Source organism: Talpa occidentalis, unplaced genomic scaffold (assembly GCF_014898055.3).
Source record: "Talpa occidentalis isolate TD23 unplaced genomic scaffold, MPIMG_talOcc4v2.1 talOcc4.6, whole genome shotgun sequence".
Taxonomy (NCBI): domain Eukaryota; kingdom Metazoa; phylum Chordata; class Mammalia; order Eulipotyphla; family Talpidae; genus Talpa; species Talpa occidentalis.
Window position 1 is genome coordinate 15,947,017 of NW_023604972.1, and position 9,633 is coordinate 15,956,649.

Below are 9,633 nucleotides of genomic sequence, written 5' to 3' on the forward strand. Positions count from 1 at the left end.
ATTTAACATGTTTAAAATGATGAGATCTACATGTCTAGGAGTTATCTCACTTGAGATTTAGATTTTTATATCTGAGAGTCTATTAAATATTTCTGATGAATGAATAAAATTTAAAATATGAAAATCTTTCTCTCCTCTTTCCTGTGCCATAAATGTCTTCAACATTACTTTTCTCTAAAATGGTGGTTTCCATACTCACTCTTGTTACTCAGCCATAAATGTAGATATTGCATTTGATTCCACTTTCTTTTTCACCTTTTCCAACAAATTATCCCATTTCATTTAATTTCACATCTTACAGAGCTGTGCTCCTTTCCCTGTGTTGTCTTCTTGCCTTCTCTCTCTTGCTTGTTTATGCTAGCATCCTTCTAAATTTTTGTATGTTTGTTTTTCTTTATCTCCTTTCTTACTTCATTTTTATTAGGAGAAAAAATGTTCTGTTATGGTTGTGATTAACACTGGTATCTCAACTAAATTAATCAATAGAAAATATTTCCCCCATTTATGCTTTCATCTATCCAGTATATTTTTTAAGATTTATTTATTTTTATGCATAAAAGAACTGGGGTACAAGCCAGAGATGTGGGGGGCGGGGTGAGAGGATTCACCAGAGACAGGGTGGGGAACAGAGCAAGCAGATTGACTAAAATGCACTGCTGAGGGGAGCAGCGGGTGAATCAAGGAAGGTCTGCTGCACCATGTGGGTAGCTCCCTGGCTGGGGATAGAACTTGTGTTGCAGTGGCTGCAGATAGCTTCATAGGTTGTGTCTTAACCCCTGTGCCACCAGAGAGGCCCCAATTTACACAGTATTTGTGTGGCAACCTCATCTTTATAATCACTACTTTAGAATGCAAGATGGTAGAGGACCAATACCTGGTATATCACCACTCATAGGGAAGGAATGAATATAGATGATCACATGTTGTTGATTTGAAGCAATTTGTATTACCTCAGTTCACACTTGTTTGGCTCAAGTAACTCACTTAGCCATCACCAGTATCTCCTGAGTAGTACTACCTCAGTTCACACTTGTTTGGCTCAAGTAACTCACTTAGCCATCACCAGTATCTCCTGAGTAGGGAAGTCCAATCTTCTTTCCTGCATCTTTCTTATTCAATAATTAAGTAGTCCTAACTTCTTCATATTCCAAAATAAAGACTTGACAAAACTAGACCAATAACCTAAATATCCATTCAGTCAGAAGATCAAATTTAAATTCTTGGATCTCTAGGAAAAGTAAGAAAAGCACATATTAAAAGTGAAACATTTTTTATGCACATATATTCCTCAACACAAAACTACAATGCTGCAACAGATTATACAATAAGTAATCAATTCCCAAAACTTTCCTGATTCATAAATGGTAAGAATGGTTCATAATAGGCTGGAGGTTATAGAGATTCTGATATCTCTCTAATGAAATTCTGAAATGAGGGTGGTGGCAAATATTCTTTTAGCCCTAGTTCTTCTCCTTACAGGTAGCTTACTTTTTTTTTTTTTTTTATTTTAACCTTCCCTCAAGGCTGAGTTTAAAGTATTTATTCAAATGATAAAACTGTAACCATTATATCTTTTAGTGTTAGGAGTAAGAATGAGTTCCACTTTGAAACTTCCCTGAAGGTTAATTTTTTTTTTTTTTTAAAGATTTATTTTTATTTATTTATTTATACAAGCACTGGGTACAGTCAGAAGTGTAGGAGGGTGAGAGAATTCACCAGAGCCAGAGCGGGGAGCAGAGCAGGCAGAAGGACCGAAGTACACTGCTGAGGGGAGCAGCGGGCGGCAGGAGAGGTCTGCGCGCCATGTGGGGCCCTCACCCGGTGGCCGGGGAGCAGCCGGGGATCGAACTGGCACTGCAGAGGCTGCAGGCAGCTTCGCAACCCAGCACTCAACCGCTGCGCCACCGGGGAGGCCCCCTGAAGGTTAATTTAAACTGTTCTTTCCAACTATTGATAACATTTTTTTGTCCCTGACATTGTTCTTTGAATCCTACAGATCTCTGAAAACATGGAATATCTCTAATCATTTTCATTCCTGTTTGCTACTTATCTAATATTCTTTGCACTTAACTGTTCCTTAAATGGTATGTCAAATAGAGCTAGCAGAACCCTCCTCCCTGCCATACGCACAATTTTAAATTTTAATTTCTGAATTCTAGTAAGTCTCCAATTCATTCTTCAGGATAATCATCAAAATCATTTTTTTTGGCTCACAATAGGTTATAAAATGTTTTCTATTATGAGTATGATTTGACATTTCTATAAATTTTCAACATCAATATTGTTGCTGTCCACTACCCAGTGCACTGGTGCACTTGTAAAAAATAGTTATTGTTTCGTGTACATCTTATGCAGGTATTCCACTCACAAAATTTCCAAAAATCAGGAGTGCTATAGTTCAAAGCTAAAGAAGAGAAAGTAGTCTCTTGTACTTTGATTCCTAAAGGCTTCCACCTAGAAGTGGCTTGTATATTCCATTCCTGTGACATGGCCAGAGAAGTGGCATCCCACAGCATGTCCAGAAGGAGAACAAGGTAGTGAACAACACTAATAATCATAAAATAAAACCCTCACTGGTACAGTTTTCTACATTATGACAAAGTATTTTTTTTTTCTCAAATACAAATCAACCATGATATTGAAGCCGTACAATCACTAATGTGTAGTGATATGTTGCAAACACAGACTTTTTTGTCATTTCAAATTAGAACTCTTTGAATAATATGCATTTTCTCTCCAAATCTTTGCTTCTTCTGCATGGCAAATCAAGCATACCCAACCCTGTGAGAAGTTTTGGCTACAGATGCCCTCATTTTATTTTATAAACACTCTGAGAGAGAGTGGCTAGCCATCCTACTTTAAGAGGACTCAGATGTATAAATGACACATAAATGTATTCTGATATAACATTTTTTATTACAGTATGCCAAAGGGACACTGCATCGTAATTTGATTTATACTACTTACCTCTTGATGGCAGGTATATGATAGGAATATTTTTAACTGCCATGTATGAATTGCTGAAAACCACTATATGTCTGGTCATGTAAAGTATTTGCCAAAGTAGTGTTAAAATAAGATGGAGCTGGATGTTCAAATGACCCATATTGTGATATTAAAATCTATATCATATAGATACACAACTTCCACTAAGTTTAATAACTAGCGAAAGTGGAATAGATGCTAATCTAAAGTATCTGGGCTCCGACAATATATTATTTAGATAAAGACAAAAAGTCATTTGACATTTTAGCTTACTAGTATTCTCCCATGTTTCATCGTTACAATGTTGTCCTGAAATATTCACTTAGAAGCTCTGATGTCGACATTAATATATAGATTTTTATTTCCAACCATTCATTTCTCTAAACTATAGTCAGTCCCATAATAAAAATGGCCTTAATATAACTGAATTTCATTGTACTTCATGTTAGTTTGAATAGAGTCTACTTGAAATGAAATAAATTACTTTTATCTGTTCCAATTCCTAACCCACTTTGTGGAAGAAATATTTGAATTCATCAATTTTAGAGAGACATTGAATCATCCTTCAAGCAATATATGATGACATTTTGAGCACAAATATCAAGATTATTATTTTTAAAATTAAATATTACCTGAGTGTTTAAAGTGGCTGAGGAGCATATTAATATTAAATATTATTTCTGACATTTTAAAAAGGTCAAATATGCTGCTGTTATACAAAAACTATTAGCAGAAACATCAAATTATTATAATCATTCTAAACACTAATTTGGTTCAAAAGTTAACATTTAGAGAGTTTGGACTCAATATTTCTTCTCAATGAAGGTCAACATAATTTCACTGTTCAAGTTTTAGCCAAAAATATATTCACTCAACTTAAAAACATTAATTTAATATCAGTGACTACTTTCTCTCTATTTCTAAGTGAACATATTAATTTTTCCTGGCTTATTACAGTTGTCAGAGGAAAAAAAGTAACTTTTTCCTACTAACTTTTTCAATCTCTAGCTAACTCTTCTACAAAACATGATCTTTGAGCATCAAAGATAGGTAAAGATATGAGGTTGAGAAGGATATTTCCTACTTTGTAACTGAAAGATCAAATTCTCTGGTGACTGAAATGAGAACTAAAGCGTGAACAAAAATCTGCTTTTAGTTCATTAGAATCAGTTGCCTGTCTAAAATTTCAAACTCATTCTACTTATGGACAGAATAAAATAAAATATTGTTTGAACAACAGCAATATTCATAATTACAAGATTATTTTTGGATGGACTTTCTATATCTCCATTTTTTCCTTCAGTATAAATATTAGGTGAATAATTATCTTGCTATTTAATCCCGTTTCTTACTTCATTCTCTTCTCCTTGTAAATTCCCACTTCATTTGTTTACTTAGTTTTTTTTTTTTTCCAGAAGAAATCTTTCAGTAACACTTGCTATACTGTACCTTTAAAGGGATGTCATAACTGTAAGATCTTAAAAAATCTACAGGTGATCAACTGTATTTCAGTTTAGATAAAGTATGTACTGAGGTGTTTTATATGTGGTATCTTTGGTTATATAAAAATATTCAACAATTGTTCCTCATGTATGTCTTCCTTTTCCATTGTATTTTCTTCCTTAAAGGCTAACATTGTTTTTAGAAGATTCCACAAACTGTTTAATAAAATCTCTGGAGAATTTTTATTTGATAATAGCTGCTGTATTTCTATTCTTTAAAAAGGTAAAAGGGTCTTAGACTTGATTTATAGAACTTAATTCTTAACAAAGTCTCTACAAATTAGAAAGCATTCTCAGCTACTGTGTACTAATAAAGAGACTGAGCCTCCAATTGATAACATATCTTGTTTAAATTCAAAAAGTAATAAGTATATAAACTAGATTTGGAGCAGAAGTCATAAAAGCTATTTTTTAAATCTTCATTAAAAATGATTGCTTAAAAATTTACATAACACATTTTTCTCACCTCCTTTAATTAAAATATAAATAAATTCAAATAGATTACAAAAGAAATGTTCGGAATCATTTCACACTAGATAAAAAGGTTAAATGCCGGCAGATTGGGCCCCCTGGTGGCATAGGGGTTAAGTCTCAACACTATCACTGCTATGGCTATGGCCTGAGTTAGATCCCTGACCAGGGAGCCAATACAGATATGGAGCTGAGACCTCTCCTGTCCCTCCCCCTGCTCCACTCAGCAATGTATTTCAGTAGATCTACCTGTTCTGCTTCCCCCTCTATCTCTGGTGAATCCTTTCAGCCCCGCACCTTTGGCTTATACCCCAGTTCTGGTATGCATAAATAAAAAAAATAAATCTTAAAAAAATAAATTTTCAGACTTTTATTTTGATTTTGAAATCTTCAATTTATCTTTGATTTTTTTTCATTGACTTTATGAACTGAAATAATTAATTTGCAGCCCTGAATTTATCATAAGCTCACAAGCGCCACACTTTCCCATGGCTCAATGTAAAGGGTAACACACTGGGGGTGATGGGTAGTGTGAGTCTTCTTTAAGGGGCAGTGGACTCAGTAGTATGGAGGGCCTCCCTGGTGACTCAAGGGGTCAAGCACAGCACTGTGATGCTGTCCACAGCCTCTGCAGTCCAAGTTCCATCCCCGGCTGGCCAGGGAGCAACCCACATGGCGCAGCAGACCTCTCCTGTCTCACCCACTGCTCTCCTCAGCAGTGTGTTTCAGTAGATTTGCCTGTTCTGTTCCACACTCTGTCTCTGGTGAATTCTCTCGCCCCCAGCCCCCCACACCTCTGGCCTGTACCCCAGTTCTTGCATGCATAAATAAATCTTTAAAAATAATAATAAAATTTAAAAATGGATGTAATAAATTGTTCCCTTAAAATTTCAACCTTTAAGAGGTTTAAAAGACAACAGCTATGCTCTCTGAGGTTCGTCCACATGTGTATTTCATTGCTGTCCTATAAGCAATATCGAGCCTACTGAAAATAAATGCCATTCCTTTTTTCTGAGTGTGCCTGCAGGAGCAGTCTTTCAGCATGAATTGCATATTCAAGTTTCCTGCTGCTTTCAATCCATCTAGGATTAACCAGAATTTACCTGTTTACAATAAATGGAATGGATATTGGGTATTTGATCAAAGACAGTCCTCAGGCCTTGTAGTTTCTTCTATTTGTTGAAATTTAATGTCATTTAACCTCTGGGAGTGGAGCACAAGCTTTCTTCTAGACCAGATTTCTCTAATTTATAGAGGAAGCTTTTTGAATGAAATGGAGCTGGAAGGCTGGTTTTTATTTGTTTTGGCTCAAAATGTTTGCGTTTTTATATCACTTCCTTGCTCCAGGGACTCTACACAATGGGTGATTTTTTGCAGATCTGAAAAATAAATCAATCAATATGAGAATTTGTTGGTCTGTATTTGCTATTAGTATTACAATCTTTTTTTCACCTGGGACATCTTCTACAAACTCAGTTAATAAAAGAGAAGCCCTTTCAGTGTTTTAAGCCATGCCTGTAATACAGATAAATAAATATACCCAACAACCTAACATCACTCTTATTTTAATAAAGCAAGGGAATGAACAGTGTCTGGAGACTAAAGAGCTAATAGACGCCACATAGTCTTAACTAGTGTCCTGTATTTGGTGATTGTTATTAATGTGGCTTTTAAGTTGATGATGATAAACATTTTCTCAATCTGTCCTACCTTTAAATTAATAAAATAATTTGGGATGGGATAGAAAAGGAAAGAAAGGTAATAAATATTTTAAAAAAGCTTACCAGAATGAGAGAACTTGTTTGTTGAATGAAGAAAGCCATTTCCTCTGAAATTTATATTGTTAAAGGTAAATCAAGAGAGAAATTTGGAAATTTAATTACTAGTTTTAACAAATTAATTCCAACACTATAAAACTACAGATACATAAATATATAATAATACCACTCTTGAAAAATCTCTTTATCAGAGAACTTTCAGGTTAATATTGCCGGAGCTGTATTACAAACACTAATTGTAATTAGGGTAAAGTTTCATTATCTGTAAAACAGGATGGTAATAGATTGTCTCTACATCACAGGGTTTTTTTTTAATTGAATGAAAAAACTGGGCATAATGTTTTTCAATGTACCTGATATCACATGAGAGATTAATAAATATTTATCACTTAATTAATTGCCATGATGAATATTAACTTGTACTTTATGAAGTGATTTTACAGGCATTAATCAAGCGATATAGACAGGTAGAACCTGATTTTTTAATACTTGATTTACTGATAAGGAAATGAAAAGTTAGAAAAACATTTGTTGGCATGTTCTTTATCTGTTCAGTCTAGAGACAACATTTATAGTGATGAGTGCAGCTTTATTTCAACACTAGGTTGTTGAGTTCTCAGTTTTCCACTCAGTGGAGGTGTGCCTGAGGCTAATCTTCTTGTGTTCCTTCTTAATTGACTAATATTGATTAAGTAATGAAAGTTTTGGTAATAATACATTATTAGCATGTATTCATTAAATAAATAAATATAAAGCATTGGTAACTTTGGAAGCACTTATAATGAGCATTCAAATATATTTCCTTGGATTTGTTTCTTAATATGCTTCCTCCACATTTTAGTAATTAAGGATCTTTCTTCTCTCACGGGAAACAACAATTTGTGTCCTGGTCTCAAAGATATACTTGAAACAAATATTACAAGAATAATTTCAACTTCCATGAGAGCCAAAATGGGAATTTTATCAACTTAAAGGACCATATTCTCAGGCAATTTTACTGGTTTCTGAGCTTCCTTGAAGATCAAGATTTTCTGTGATATATCAGTGTTTTCCAGGAAATGCCATCATCCTGTCCTCAATATAGAATTAACTATGTCACAAGAAAATTTTCTCATATTTGAGATCTTGCCTTGTACAATGACAGAATTTTCACCTGAATTTTTGCTTGGTTTTCTTTATGAGAGTCACTATGGATATTAAAACTTTATTCAAATCACCATCCCTCAACTTTGCTCTAATATTGCCTGAATCTCTAAGGTGTCGGAAATGTTTCCTATGGTTGTTTTTTATTACAACCTATACACATTCTACTCATTATTTGTTGTCCAAAATAGCCTGTTAGTATCCATCAGTGATACAGTCACTAACAGGCCCATATGTTTATTAAAACCTTTTCTGAGAAACACACACATATTCAGAATAGACATGGGGCCAGCAAAGAACAATAACACAAACATTTCTGATCATACAGCAAAAGAAGATGGAGCAAGAATCAGTTTTGAGACAAAAAGCAAATTCAGATCATGGATTTCCATAGTTCTACTCATTTCCATCAACATCAATCTTTTTGACTAAGTTTTGGAAAACTCAAAATAGTTACATTATTTTTAATGGTTCATTTCAAAAATAATAATTATTCAGATGAATGCCCTGTAAACTATAAATATTTATAACATCATAATGATTAAAAATGAATTAATAGGATACTAGTTAAGGTCTAATTTTAACAGACAAACATACAGGATAAATCTATATTCTTAATTTTTAAAATATGATTATGAAAAACTGTTCCAAAATTTTTCAATATTGTGTTTCCTTGTATGGATAAGTAATAATTTCTGTGATTACATTATGAGCTGAAGTCAGTCTGTCTCTTCACTACAGAATTCACAGAAACATCCCAGGGACTCTCCAAATGTATAAATGATTACTTTATTATAGAAGTTAGCATGACTTCACTTTGCATTTTCTTAACTGTAATGAAGTTACTGAAACTATTAAGTCAAGTTGGGGAGGCAGATTAAATCTACTATTAAGGCCATAAAGAAAATGTGATAATGTCTGTCTTCACCAGAGGCAAATTACATGATTTCAAAACATAGTGATAATTTGTACTGTAATTAGTGGAAGTAAACCTAGTTTCATGCATAGGATTGAGACGATATCATTTATTTTCTCTTCTTATGTCCCTATATTAATTTCATTTGAAAATATTATATCTCATTTACTTGTCCTATTTATTTTACCTATTTTCTATATACCTGGTGACAAAACTCAAAAAAAACTGCTAACCTTTATTTAGTTCACCTTGGTTTAATTCTGTGTAACCAGAGATTTATCTGGTCAAATGGGGTTATAGTCAATAATAGTAATCTGCATTTTTTTTGTAGAGCCATGGTTATTTATATTCCAAAAGAGTGAATAAAAGGACAAAAAAGCATTTTTGATAAGAAGGCAATAACAAACCTTGCTTTCTAAGAAACTGTCTATCAGACATGTATATTTGATATATAGTGGGCACGTAAGTAATTTAATAAATAAGACTTGAGATTAAAACTCAAGATAAACAATTCTAACCTTATAATTGGTTGTCAGTGATGTTATCTATCGACAAAAACTCCAACTAAGTCCAAGGATTTATTTTTATTATTTTTATAATGACAGAATAATGGTTCTCTAGGCAGTGAATTGTTGAGTCATTATTACAATTCTGGTAAGAAAGAATAACCTTTACTTCTGACTTTTGCCTTACAACTTCACCAGAGACATGCTATAATCACCTTGACAGGCATCTCCTATTGTGTCTTATTGTTGCATAAAATAATAGAAAGAAAGAAAGACACAATCTGATGAGCTAATTAGAGTTCTGAGCTCAGTGAATACTTCTAATGCCCTTT

At 33.6% G+C, this 9,633-nt stretch overlaps 1 long non-coding RNA gene across 1 annotated transcript; it reads right to left on the reverse strand.

The window, feature by feature from the left end:
- Positions 1–6,311: 6,311 nt before the first annotated feature.
- Positions 6,312–9,348, reverse strand: LOC129144692 (uncharacterized). Its single transcript, XR_008549113.1, has 3 exons — positions 9,314–9,348; positions 6,743–6,786; positions 6,312–6,337 (listed from the first exon to the last, which is right to left on the reverse strand). It is a non-coding gene; the product is annotated as an uncharacterized LOC129144692 (long non-coding RNA).
- Between the last annotated feature and the right edge of the window lie 285 nt (positions 9,349–9,633).